Here is a 13,365-nt window from a genome sequence, read left to right as displayed (position 1 = left end):
TTAGTTGAAATTTTAATACGTCAACATACGTAACATGATAAAATCGGTTACGCGTCCAAAATATGTTACGTAAAATTAAAGAAATTTTAGAACCGTTTGTCGTAAAAATATCCTCTCCAGTTAGTTAAAAATTCCCCAAGTTTCAACATCTGTTTCCTAAATTTAAATTAACATTTGCTGAAATAAATGCATTATTTTTTATCTTTCGTGTGGGACTAGTTCCAGTAACTCGTCTTCAGTCGTTTAATTTCGTGAACGTTTTCCCAGAAATACTTTTTTATATTTCCGTCAGTTACAAATGAATAAACTTAATTATTTTGTTGTTTTTACAGAATTGAATCTGTTACGAGAGTACTTCATATTTCCATTCTACTTTTTCTCTAAGAATATGGTGTTTATATCATTTGAAAAATTCCAAACCAGTAATACACGTAATACGTATTTTATAGGAAATATATTTTTCTACAGGTAAAAGTGGCCCGGCATGGCCAGGTGGTTAAAGCGCTCGACTCGTCGCACCAAACATGCTCGCTCTTTCAGCCGTGATGGTCAATCCCATTATTCGTTGGTAAAAGAGTAGCGCAAGAGTTGGCGGCGGGTGGTGATGACTGCCTTCTCTTTACGTTTACACTGCTAAATTAGGGACGACTGGCGCAGATAGCCCTCGTGTAGCTTTGCGCGAAATTAAAAAAAACAAACGAGAAAAAAGTGAGAAACGTAGATTTTATTGAGCTAAAAGTATGTGCAATTACATTATTTCAAAGTAAAATTAACGTAACGTCGACTCTTTTGTTTTTAGTGTCAGTTCGATATAAGATATTTGTTATTTTAGTAGTTTTGTCATATGTTATTAATCATATCCTATTGTACTTAAATTTGAAATTATCTTATTCGAGGGGAGCGGGCGTTATTATTTTACCAAAATATCTGTTGTTGTGCGTGTGATACCTGAATGGTTACGTGTAAATAAGATCATTCTGCGTTGTAATTTTGAAAGCCTAATCGTCAGATTTAACCAATTACAACACTTGTTCATAGCGAACATAACCATGTAGGAATATTTTGTGTTCTGTCAGAATGTTGACGATTAATCAGTTCGATAAACGACTGAAATCGGAAAATAAAACTCCTCAAACTCATAACGTTAAATTTATGAGAAGGCTACAAATGACAACGTTTGGTTCGTTTAATTTACTTTGCCAGAATTTTTTGACGGTCTGAAAAATCATTGCAGTATTTTGTTTTTGTATGTATTTAACGATGTATTGCACGCAAGGACTTGTGCAATTCTGCACGTAGAATGCAGCTAATTTTTGAAGACACTGTCATTAACATTTCAGTGATTTGGAAATGTCACGTGGTTAAGAGAATGAAGACTTAAGCTTTCCTTTGTTAAACAATAGGATTTTTTAGATTAACGACGCACTTACGTTATGTATTATTTTAAGGGGGGGGGACATCATGTTAGTTAACCGGAGAATCTTAAAGCCTGAGAATCAGGACGTGCCAACCGAAGCGAGAGGTCAGGCAAGGTCAAACATCTTGAGAATTTGACCGAATTGTCAGCCCTAGGGGGCAAAGCTCCAGTAGGCAGTGGGTGCATAGTTAGTGGCGAGAATACCATCACGTTTCCACCTAGTGCTTACCTCCATCCGTCCTCGACTTCTAAATTATTGCTATTGGTTCTTGGTGGGACAGTTTTTACTCGGTTTTTGACATTCCTGAGAAGCACTATCCAAAGTCGCTCCTTTAAGTGCTTTCAACCTGTTGCTATTTTCTGTTAACCGATTCGTAGAAGGTAGCGTTTATTGGTTGCACATGTCATAACCGAACAATATCTCTGTAACTTCTGTGTTTGGGAAGAACTAAAACATGTATATTAATATAATAAATACGTTGTTGTTTTGAATTAAGCACAAAGCTACACAATGGGCTACCTGTGCTCTGCCCACCACGGGTATCGAAACCCGGATTTTAGCGTTGTAAGTTCGTAGACATACCGCTGAACCACTGGGGGACTATAATAAATGTCACTGTATTTGGATAAGGCTCTTGTTTCGAAATCTTGGTAATTTGGGCATTTTCTCTGAAAGTAACTGGAGTAATAAATTTGGTACCGCTACAGGTGATAGCGAAATCGGTGACAATTTTAGTAAACTGTACATAATAAGTGTATGGGATGGGAAGTGGCTGTACCCACTCCTTCCACCACTTTATGAAAATTAAACAAAGCAGCGAATTTAATTGACCTCACAAAACGACTCGGTAACTTTTTCCTTACTTTTTAAGATCCAAGTTGGCCAGATAGTTAAGACGCTCGACTTGCAATCTGAGAATTGCGGGTTCGAATCCCAGTCTCACCAAATAAGTGCACCATTTTAACCGAGAGGGTAGTGGTGTTATAATGTAACAGTCATCTCTGATATGTGGTGGTAACAGAGTGGGCGTTGTGTGGTGGGAACTATATAAATATATAGTTTTTTACTTGTAAAAGTGCGTTAGGACAATTTGCAGTGACTCCTGAAAACGTTTTAGTGTTCAACAGTCTAGGATTCGTGTGAAAAAGGGTGTATTTTTTCCATCACTGAGTGCATAACACCAACCTATCTAAGGAGTAGTCAAAATATATTTGTCATTTATATTTCGATCCAATAGAATTATTTTGAGCATTGGAATTTCGTAAAAGTCTTGTCTAACAAATTTCTATGTGTTTAGTAATAGAATTGTCCTATAGTAATCCCTATATTTACTTAGTTTTAACTAGGAGTATAATATTGGTTATTAACAAAATTTATATACTCGTTTTTGGCGATGAAGTAATTTACATTTATTAATTTATAACTCCTCAGATTAAAGCCTTCATGTTCGACGAAAACCAGTTCTTTCGAATGGTAAGTACAACTTTCTTACAAATTTGGTAGTTTGAGTAACAACAGCGTCAGTGTTGTAGTTAAATATACTAGTTTTTGTGTTATCTTCTTCCTGAGCATAGTGATAATTATAATTAGTTTTGTGCTGCCTATTGTTATAGTCCTACTTTTCCGTTACTGTTTGTGTAATAGTGTTCTAAAGTAAGATTTCTTTTTTTCTGATGAGTATATTTATGGAAAGGGACCGAAATTAAGTGGTGCCTTTTCGAAAGTTGTATTTTGAAACTTAGAAATATGCTGTTTTATTTTAAAACAAGAGCTTGTGTTTAAACATTTGACACACAGACATATATATATATATATGATTTGATATACAGTTTCCAAAGTACATAAAAATATAATCAAATTTATTGGTAGTTCAATGAAAACTATTAAAGAACATGAAGTTCTTCTGTGCTGAACGTCAAATTAATAGTAGCTAGGATTGTTTTGCTTTTCCCTAATTAGGATTATTGTTAAAATATGTAGCACGAGATGGCGCTGACTTCAGATGTTTGTGACCTATTAGCATTATCCTTCGTTTTCTGTAATTTATTTGTATAAATCGTTTGTAGGGTTAGCAAATTTGAAGAACGAAAATGTTGATTACTATTTTCACACACTGGGTGACGCTGTAAAAAAAAAAAAGAAACGGTTTAATGCAGCAGATGTTAAAAGCTTTGTTGTAAACAGTCGACGTTTACTTTAAACGTACAATAACTACAAGATCTGATTCTATTAATTACAACATTTTGATCCATAGAATCGGGTCACCAACACGTAAAAGTTACTTTCGAAACGTTGTAATAATTAAAATCAGATCTTTCCCGCTGTAAAATTTACTTGTTATTCGGGTTATTTATCCAAATACGAGTAGAAGGTTTGTTTGGAATTTCGAACAAAGCTAAACAAGGGCTGTCTGCGCTAACCATCCCTGATTTAGCAGTGTAAGACTAGAGCGAAGACAGCTAGCTAGTCATCATCATCCACCGCCAACTCTTTTACCAAGGAATAGTGGGATTAACCGTCAAATTGTAATAATTAAAATAAGATATTTTCTGCTGTAATTCTGCTGTAATAAGTAATTCTACTTATTATTCGGGTTATTTATCCAATTACGAGTAAAAGGTTTGGTTTGAATTTCGCGCAAAACTGTACAAAGGCTGTCTGCGCTAGCCGTCCCTAGTTTTACAGTGTAAGACTAGAAGGAAGGTAGCCAGTCATCACCAACCACCGCCAATGCTTGGGATACTCTTTTACCAAGGAATAGTGGGATTGATCGTCACATAATAACGCCCCCACGGCTGAAATGGCGAGAATGTTTGGTGTAACGGAGATTCGAACCCGCGGCCCTCAGATTACGAGTCGAGTGCCTTAACCACCTGGCCATGCCGGGTTACAAGTAAAAGGAACTAGGAATAATGAGAACAGTACGTATCAAACTCGTACTGGGACACAGAATTATGAGAACAGTACGTATCAAACTCGTACTGGGACACAGAATAATGAGAACAGTACGTATCAAACTCGTACTGGGACACAGAATAATGAGAACAGTACGTATCAAACTCGTACTGGGACACAGAATAATGAGAACAGTACGTATCAAACTCGTACTGGGACACAGAATTATGAGAACAGTACGTATCAAACTCGTACTGGGACACAGAATAATGAGAACAGTACGTATCAAACTCGTACTGGGACACAGAGAAACTAGGGTAATAAAAATGTAATACTTTCACAGTTTTTGATCGGGACAAAAGAACAAAACAAACCTTAAAACAGGACAATTCTAATTATATGGGGTATCTGATAACCTTAAACCCCTGTGAACACGACTCGAACAATATACAACCCGTTGTTTGTTTTGAGTTGCCAATGGGGTTCTAAAGATCCCCCCCTCCAGTGACAACGGTATGTCTGTGGATTTACATCGCTAAAACCGGGTTTCGATACATGTCGTAGGTAGAGTACAGATATCAGTTGTGTAATTTTATGCCCAGTTGAAACAAAAAGCCTTAAGATTGCTGTGTCTGTTATGCCAGTCAAGTAAATATTTGAAATAATTAACCCTATTTTCATTGTAATGTTCAATTAAATTACGTAAGTTTTTTTTTCATTTCTAAAGCTATTTTTCATCACGTTAGACAAATTTATAATGAACTTAGGCGGACTTCATTTTTATTCTAATGGAACTTTTTGATTTTATATATCCTGAAATATTTCACAGTTGGTGTGAAATTTTTATACTGACATTATCTATTGATCAAAGCTAGCTACTTAGTTAGACCAAAATTAAATCAGTAAAACAAGTATAGATAATTAAATATATTTATTTTACGTTCTTGCTTGTAAGGAATAAAACGTATTCTTTCATCAGTATCGATAATTAAAGCGCGCCCCTAGTGGCACAGCGATACGTCTGCAAACTCGCACCACTAAAAATCGGGTTTCGATACCTTTGGTGGGCAGAGCACAGATATCCCATTGTGTAGTTTTGCGCTTAATTCTGAACTAACAAACAATTGAAGCGTAAAGCCAATAATATATTGTATCCGGTCAGCTAAGATTAGTCCTAAATCCATGTACTAAGCTAACAATGTAAAAGGGCTTTTGTACAGTGTACACATTAAACATTCTAACACGCAACGGTAATGAAGAATTATTAACTTCACTCACTGTCGTACGTTTATAATCCTTAGACAACGTGATATTAGACATCAGAATATCATCAACGCCTCTACAGGTGCCGCTGGTGTGCAAAACTTGAATAAGGTTTGTTATGTATGAAAATTCAAGTTCGAAGAAAGAGATATTTATATATCCGTAACTTGTGAGCTGGAAGAGATGTTGAAATGTTTTAAGTTAAACTTTATAAAGCTGCCTCAATCGTACGTTACCTAAGATCGCCCTCTATAAATGCTGATTCTCATCTGTAATAAAATTTAACTGTTTATAAAAACCATCAATTTATTAGAGGGAAGTTAATTAAGACTCATTCGTGTCGCTGGTAATGGGGGCTGTAAGTGAATTGTTTAAGTATGATAGCTATTTTATAACATTGTAAAGTCATGTTATGACATTGCAGGTGTACACGTTGTTCCTACTGATCACTTAAAAACATCGCGAAATGTAATGATATTGGGTTGGCGGGGTAGCTGTGGTAATCCAGCTAAACCTAGTAGCAGTATCACGATTTTTCTTATTGTTAAAGCAGCTTTACCGGTTTAATACAAATTTATTTATTATACTGAAAATGAAGCACTTAATACAGCACTGTTCTTAGTACCAGAGTAGCCACTACCTTGAAAATCCCGAAAAGTGGGAAGTTTGAAAAGAGGACCAAAAGGTAGGACCTGCATAGCCAGAACAGTTAGTTTTATTTGGTGAAAATAATCAAAATTTATTTATTTAATGATAAGTTATTTTACTAGGTGGCGTACCAATTCATCGCATTGGAGATATAGGGACCTCGGGCGTGACACAAGGGGTTTTAATCCAAACGTCGATATTTTTGTGTCACTCTTTTTTGGGACCTAAGGGTACCTGTCAGGATTGTGACAACGATTTAAAAATTCGTCATTTGAAAGACGACACACAGAGGGACCTTTGTCAAATAATGGCATAGATGAATCAGATTGCAGTATTTTGTTGTCCACTGTCAACTTGCAATGTCTTTGCTTGAAGTTCTTTCACACAATACTTCATTAGCAAGGTTGAACCGTTTTATCCTTTGAACCAGATTACTAGTTAAAGTAATGTTAATTGGATAGAATTCTGAGGAAAAGTTTAACTGTCGGAATATCGTAAGCACTCGAGTGTAGACTAGAAGATGGAGAACTTCACTAGAAGGTGGAGAACTTTGACTGGGAAATGTGGAGAACTAAGAAGGAATGTGGACACCTCATGAAACGGGAGGAGTCGTGTGCAAGTCCATTTATTTGAGGTTGGAGGTTTGAATGAAGCTTTAACATTTCGTGTCCTGTTGTCGCTAAACTGTGTTCTACACTTTGGGTCCATTGGCGTATAACAAGAGTGACGGTCAAATCCGTCCGTTCGATTAGAGTAGCCCAAAAGTTGGCAGTGGGTGCTTTTGACTAGTTGCCTGCCTTCTGATATGTCATTTCAAAATTAGGGATGGCTATGAGTGGATAATCCTTGCATATCTCCGGATAAACTTCTGAAACAAACAGTTAAGTAACCCTTTACATCAAACGTGCAGACAGTTACCGTTGGTCACCTAAAAAACTGTGTTTAGAAACCCCGAAGTTTTATGTTTAACATCGACATGATACGTCTTTTTCAGTATAATAAATAAATTTGCAATTTCATTTAATCAACCGATTTTGTAATTTCCAAACGTTACATAAGTGCTTAGTAGTTAAAACGGTGAAGTTAATCACAGTTTCAAACAGAGCACTTTTTAAATAATTTGCAGTCCTCATTATTCTAGTTTCAAAAGAGAGCAACGGAATTCTATTTCTTAAAAAATCCCAGTTTCCAGGAGTCGTGTTTTAAGAAAGGTACTTAAAGAAGTAAAACCAAACTCCGAACAAATTAAAATATATCATTAATTCAGAAGGCACATAACAAAAGAACCTGTGCCTAGGTTTCATTTCATTAATATCTACTTAACTGGAATTTTTTATTTTTTTAAAACCAGAAGCTGTTTTTTTAATCGACTTTTGATTAGCAAAACGAAGTATTAAAGGCTTTGAGAATAAAGTGAGATTCTGCCTCGCCATCTAGTGGTAGGTATTTATACTATTCCTTCCAGGATGTACTTTTGTTTTTTCTTTGTTGGTCAAGTTTAGAAGGGCGGTGATGGGTAGGGTTTAGTTTGCTCCACACTGATCATCGACCCATTGCATGCCAGTTGAGCGCATTTTCCGCATAGTCGAGGAGACCAGTTGTTCTTACTTGATTGAATAGCAGCGCCCCAGGTGGACGACAGCTAAAGTAAATGAGAGAGTTCCGAGTTACCTCATTGGTCGTCACCACACTCTTTGCTAATATGAGGCCAGTAAAAGAGAGAGAGAGAAAAAAGTTGAAAATGGAATAAGTTATATGAAGAAAATAAAAAGTACGTTCTATAGCAAATAAATGCAGGATTTTATCCATTTCAGTCAACATTCATACACGTGCGTTAAAAAAAACAACAAGCATGGGCAATCCAGTATCACCAGTTCTAGCTAAAATGTAATATTGTATGCAGCTGTACATAAGCTTAATCAAAATGTAATATTGTATGTAGCTGTACATAAGCTTAATCAAAATGTAATATTGTATGTAGCTGTACATAAGCTTAATCAAAATGTAATATTGTATGTAGCTGTACATTAGCTTAATCAATGCACAACTATCAAACTTTAAAGTTTTTGCACACGAAAGCGTATAGAAATAAAAAGTTGTGTGAAATGAATAAGCGACAGCTTCAACATAAGAAGTTCAGATCTCATGTTTTTTTAAAAGACAAGTTTGGTTCCACAAAATCAAAGACAGACAAAATATTGCACTTTATTAAGAACTTTTACTTGCTAAAATCTACTTTATATTAGGGCGGTTTCTCCTAGCAGCTGTTTGCTTGTATTGGAAAAACAATTTATTTTTCTCTGTACTGAAAATTCAATATTGATAGCGTCTTAAAAATTACGTATTAATTATCAGCAAAAATATTGTTTCTTAACATAATGCTTAATAAATAAGTAAACAAGAAACGAAATTGTTTGCTTATTGTTAAAAGCAAAGTTACACAATCAGTTATCTGTGTTGTACCGACAACAAATATCGAAACTACATTTTTAGCGCTATGACACTTATGTCGGAACACTTGACCACTGCGAGGCTAACTCGTTAAAGAGTTTATTTTGGTCACGATCATTTAACGTTAATTTACAGAGTTCATGACGATTGTTAATCGTCATAAGAACGTCTGTTGACGAGGCTTAACAACTGTCTAACATATATGAATATCCTAATATCAAACAGTTATGTACAGTCATGTGAAAAAGTTATGACACCCTATGAAAGCCTGTGTATTTTTGTAACATTTTTGGATATATAGATATTTAATCTCAATTTTAACAATACTGAGAGATTATAGGAATATAACTAAACAATTAAAACCGAAGAAAAGACTTTTCAAGATCTTCTGTAAATGTAATTCTACAAAAAATGCATATTCTAACTGAGGAAAAAGTTGGGACACTCCCACATTTATTCCCACTTAAAATGGCTCAACTCACACACAGGTGTATCATACCAGGTGCACATGATTAGAAGATTGTTATTCAGCATTTTGAATGAGGCTTGCCCTATTTAAACCTCAGACATTTAGTTTGGTGTGCTCCTGACTGTTGAAGTGAGAGTGAGCATCATGGTGAGAGCAAAAGAGCTGCCTGAGGCCTTCAGAAAGAAAATTGTAGCAGCTTATGAGTCTGGTAAGGGATTTAAAAAATCTCAAAAGATTTTGAAATCAGCCATTCCACTGTCCGGAAAATAGTCAACAAGTGGAGGGCTTTCAAAACAACTGCCAACATACCCAGGTCTGGTCATCCAAGCAAGTTCACCCTGAGAGTAGACTGCAAGATGCTAAAAGAGGTCTCCAAACACCCTAACATGTCATCACGGGACCTACAGCAGGCTCTGGCTACTGCTGATGTGCATGCCTCTACAATCAGAAAGAGACTGCACAACTTTAACTTGCATGGGAGGTGTGCAAGGAGGAAACGTTTGCTATCTAAGAGAAACATCAAGGCCAGACTGAAGTTTGCCAGAGAGAATGTAGACAAGGACCAGGACTTCTGGAATAATATTATTTGGATGAATGAGTCCAAAATTGAATTATTTGGACACTAGAACAGAGGACATGTTTGGCGTAAACTAAATACAGCATTCCAGGAAAAGAACCCCATACCAACTGTGAAGCATGGAGGTGGAAGTGTCATGGTTTGGGGCTGCTTTGCTGCAGCAGGACCTGGACAGCTCACAATCATAGAATCCACCATGAATTCTACTGTGTATCAGAGGGTGCTTGAGGATCATGTGAGGACATCTGTACGAAAATTAAAGCTGAAGCAGAACTGGACCCTGCAACACGACAATGACCCAAAACATACCAGTAAATCCACCAAGGCCTGGCTGAAAACTAAGAAATGGAGAGTCCTGGAATGTCCGAGTCAAAGCCCAAATCTTAATCCCATTGAGATGCTGTGGGTTGACTTGAAACGGGCTGTACATGCAAGAAACCCCTCAAACATCTCACAGCTGAAAGAATTCTGCATTGAGGAGTGAGGCACACTTTATTCAGACCGATGTCAGAGACTGAAGATGACTACAAGAAGCGTCTCGCTGCAGTTATTTCAGCAAAAGGAAGTAACATTAGCTATTATGGGGTAGGGTGTTCTAACTTTTTTCTCAGTTAGAATATGCATTTTTGTAGAATTACATTTACAGAAGATCTTGAAAAGTATTTTCTTCAGTTTTAATTGTTTAGTTATATTCCTATAAACTCTCAGTATTGTTGAAATTGAGATTAAATATCTATATATCCAAAAATGTTACAAAAATACACAGGCTTTCATAGGGTACCCTAACTTTTTCACATGACTGTATATTAACCCTGAGGAAGCCGCAAAAGCGAAACGTAGGGTAAAATAAAATCAGGAATATAAATGCGTTTTTTTTTTAATTTATTTTTAGCAAAATCTGTAAATCCTCCTTCCCCTCTCCGAGTAAGCACCATAAATTTTGAGAGACAAACAAAATAGTTCATATTACTACGAAACTTCTTCTGACGAGGCTTAACAATTCGTTAATAAAAAAATTAATTTATATTGTCAGAATGAGTCTCGTTAGTTTGTGTAGACTATACGTGATAAATTTAAATTCATTACAAAACGAAAATTGATAATACAGAAAATGAAATACTGACCTTTGACCAGAATTAGCTATAATCTTAGTGTGAAACTAAAAATAATTGGACAACACATGACTAACATGAAGTAAACCTAAACATTGCATGAACTTTAGTTACTAACATATAGGCTTAAATGTGACTGAAGTATTATAATTGACGTTTCAACTCTAGAATGTTTAAATATATATTTTTAAAATATTTATGGGCAATTTATTTGTGTGTCTATAATAAATATGTAAAAACACCATTAATATTAAAATAAATTTATCACTGACAGGACGAACTATTCCACTTTTATTGGTAAAAGGCATATCGGCATCGATTTATAATACGTGCGCGGCGAAAAATAAGTTGTTTACCTTTAAAAGTCAAGCTGAACAAAGTTTTGTTTCCGGCTGCTTCTCGAATGAAACTCCGAAATTTAGCTTTAATAATTCAGAAGCTTAGCACTGAGCTAGTGGGTATAACAAATGGTTTGTTTATTTTACAGATATTTGTGCAAACTTACACAAAATTTATTTTCACTGAGCTTTTCAGGCTTTTAGCTGATTTAAAGAAAATATTTCGACATCTTTTCCTTGACTGGCAAGGATAAGTAGGTCCTCGTAAAGAATATTTGGATTATCTTGTACACACACAAAATAAGCCTAATTCTGTTGTTTTCATCCTTCATCATCCAATCTCCTATATTAAAATTTCAAATGTACATATGTGTGTAATATTATGTTCAATTTGCTGTAGTCTAAATTTAATATATTTTTATGAATGTGATACTGTATTTACATTTATACATTCATGTGCGAAACATCAATACAAAACGTGAAAAAAGTAGAATAAAATACGTTAGCTGACTTGATTTTAATCGTATTTTACACAATAAGTATTATATTGTAAGTTTAATTTTAGTTTATAGGCATGATCTACTGTTTGCTTTTTCACACACATTCTAATTCTGCATATATTTCTTTTGTATATGAGTTATTAAATAATGATGTATTAATAGATGTGTAATTAATAATTTGTAACTAAGTAGGCCAATCTTTTCTAATGATAGTAATAATAATAAATCCACTTCAACCCAACTTTAACGTGCTGTACCGTTTACGCTGGTTTGACTTTAGTCTGGTTCTACACAAGTATTAAAAGTTAAGCCTTAATCTTTCTACGTAGTGTATTTCATGGCAGACGTCATCATTTTATTTTATAGGCTAGGTCTACTGTTTCCTTTTTAATATACAACATTCTCATTCTACATGCATTTCTTTTGTGTGTGGGGTTAAATGTATGATGCATTAGTAGATATATAGTTAATGATCTGTAACTAACACGGCTTATAATGTATAATTATAATTCGTGTAATGTGTATGTTAACGATAAAGTTACTGGTTCTGCTAGACGCGTTTGTCAACGAAAAAATGTTGTTCTGCGCACCTTCACGTGAGGAAAATGTGACCTGCGCAGTGAAGACTGCGGACAAGCAGAGAGATTCTGACTTTTGTATATAGATTACAACAGAAAACGCAGAAAAGTACAGCCTGAAATATATATGAATGGAACATTACTTTAGACTGCCACACCGGCAAGATTTCTCGGTCTAACCTGTGACTCAAAATTAACATGGATTAACCATTTAAATTAAATTAAAAGTAAAGTGTGGCGAAGAACCAACTATGGTAGGAGTCTAACTGGCAAGAACAGTAGCATCAACAGACAATATACTAAAAATTTACAAAACATACATTAGACCAGTAATTGATTGTGTAACTTGGATAACTGTAAGTGATAATATAATAAAAACCAAGGTACAAACAATCTAAAATACACTCTTTACAATAACATACAGAGTTCCCAGAAACACATCATCTAGTTTCATACACAAATATTGAAACATATTAACAATAGTAGATAGATTCCTACGTAGTACAATAACGTATTTTGATAAAAATTTGATGAAACATGGATTATTATGCGAACTAGACAGGTACCTCATACGTGATGAAGATAGTCCTAAACACCTCTCCCTGATCAACATATGTTTTAAACATAAAAATAAAGAAAAAATAAAAATATAATAAGAATAAATAAAATGTATAAAATGGAGGAAAAAATAAGTCCACCATCAAACTAAACTTCCTGCTCATAGGGCAAATAATATATATAAATTTATAAAACGAGTACATAGACATTGCCTCGAAAACGGTAGCCATACCAACCTGCACTGCATGATCATATTGGTAAAGGAAGGAGAAAGAGGTCAGAGCGCACCTGACCCTCCAGGGTACATATGATTACCCAAATCCCGAGAGAGAGAGAGCTAGCTTTATGAATTATAGGATCGGGTATCGTATTAGAAGTTTGTGATTCGAATAGTGATATACTGCATTTTCAGCATTTCGGAAGCTATATAATAACAACACTATGTAACAAAATTTTTACTTTTTCTTGTTCTTGGACAGAAAATGTTATTTCCCAATTACTTATACCTAAAGTAAATGGAAAAAAACCTATTTTTCTCTTCAAACTTTACTTTTGTAA

At 35.0% G+C, this 13,365-nt stretch overlaps 1 long non-coding RNA gene across 3 annotated transcripts in view; it reads left to right on the top strand.

Moving 5' to 3' along the window:
- The window catches only part of LOC143255180 (uncharacterized), a 113,539-nt gene that overhangs the window by 26,928 nt on the left and 73,246 nt on the right, over positions 1 to 13,365 (top strand). For all 3 annotated transcript variants that reach the window (XR_013030457.1, XR_013030458.1, XR_013030456.1), the window contains exon 2: positions 2,850 to 2,891. This is a non-coding gene — a long non-coding RNA (uncharacterized LOC143255180). The remainder of the gene's footprint in view (positions 1 to 2,849; positions 2,892 to 13,365) is intronic.

This window comes from Tachypleus tridentatus, chromosome 7 (assembly GCF_004210375.1).
Source record: "Tachypleus tridentatus isolate NWPU-2018 chromosome 7, ASM421037v1, whole genome shotgun sequence".
Taxonomy (NCBI): domain Eukaryota; kingdom Metazoa; phylum Arthropoda; class Merostomata; order Xiphosura; family Limulidae; genus Tachypleus; species Tachypleus tridentatus.
The sequence above is the reverse complement of the archived record's forward strand: the minus strand, read 5'-3'. Positions and strand labels throughout refer to the sequence as shown.